This window comes from Solanum tuberosum, unplaced genomic scaffold (genome assembly GCF_000226075.1).
Source record: "Solanum tuberosum cultivar DM 1-3 516 R44 unplaced genomic scaffold, SolTub_3.0 scf00683, whole genome shotgun sequence".
NCBI lineage: Eukaryota > Viridiplantae > Streptophyta > Magnoliopsida > Solanales > Solanaceae > Solanum > Solanum tuberosum.
Window position 1 is genome coordinate 100,595 of NW_006239602.1, and position 1,623 is coordinate 102,217.

Below are 1,623 nucleotides of genomic sequence, written 5' to 3' on the forward strand. Positions count from 1 at the left end.
TTTAATTTATTTCTTTTTAGGGGTGGTGGTGGGGGTGGTAGGGGGCTGGAGGGAGGGGGGTGGGATAAAAAAATTGAAGTTGAAAAATATTTTTTTAAAATTAAGCTTTAAATTTACTTTTTCATCAAAAAAAAATTTGATTTTTTCAACAAAAAAGTTGCAATTTGAAATTGGTGGAAAGTTTTGGAAAATGTTTTCCTTGATTTTTGAAGGAAAGTCATTTTCCTTGAATTTGAGGAAAATGAGTTGATTTGGAAAACATTTTTCCTAAACATTTTAACCCCAACCAAACATGAGAAATTGAAAACATTTTCCGGAAAATGTTTTCCTTCATACCAAACACACCCTTGATCTACAATTAATATTGCTCCTCAGTTGGTTGTTTGCCAAATCAAACCACAAAACTTGGTAGTCTCCGAAATCTTTTACTTGATAGTTGCTATGGATTGACTAGTATGCCACCAAGGATAGGATCTTTGGCATGCCTTAAGACCAGTGGCGGACCCAGGATTTTCACGAAGTGGGTTCAAGATATAAAAAATAAATAAGAGAGGTTCAAGTTGAGAGATGGGGAGAGTTTTTTTCCTTCAACAAAAAAATATGCTCAAAATTTTGGGGGGAAAAGTAAGAGAGGTTCAAGAAGATTTCAACAAAGAAGAAGATAAAAGGATTTTTAGAATTGAAAATAATAGGGATTAGTGCCTTTTTAGTTGAGTTTTTTTTAAAAAAATAATTTAAAAACAAAAAGGACAAAAGTTGTTGACTATTGGACTTTAAATGTAAAAGTAAAAAGTTGTTCTACTTTTTATAGTTCCTAAGTAACTAAAAGGACAAAAGTTACACCTACATAGAGGACAAAACTGTGTGTGAACGTTTTATATATAAAAAAAACGAATTAAAACTGAAATGTGGCTATAGGGATTCGATCTCGGGTTGGCTTAGGAAAATTGAACCCCCTCAGCCACTCGGCTAAGCTTCAACTTGTGTTAGTGGGTTCAAAATTTAATATATACATATAAAATTTTAAAAACTGATTAAATATACATATATATACAGTGTTATTTTTCAACGAAGTGGGTTCATATGAACCCACTTGAACCACTGTAGGTCCGCCCCTGCTTAAGACTATAGAGCGCTTTGCTGTGGGAAGGAAGAAAGGTTCTCAAAATATATCTGAACTTTGACCAAAATTGTTGTAACAATCCCAAACTTTGGGCATGACCTATTACCCCTGCACTATTTAATAGTGTATTTTTAAGATATATAGGTGTCCACGTGGACATTATAAATATTGCATCATTATAAATAGTAACTTGTTCACGTGGACACATATATATCTTTAAAATACACTATTAAATAGTGCAGAGGTAATAGGTCCGACCCAAAGTTTGGAATTGTTACAACAATTTCGGTCAAAGTTCAGATACATTTCAAACATTTTTCCCTTTTTCTTTAATAATAAATTTTTCAAGGATCTATAGAGCTTTTACAAGTTGAGATATTATCTCATCATTTTTCAAATGCATATACTCAAATGAATGGGAAAAGAAGCACCAAGTCAACAACTAGTGATATTGACTAGAATACTGAATGCCTTGTTATTTGGTTCTGTGGAAAGAAAAG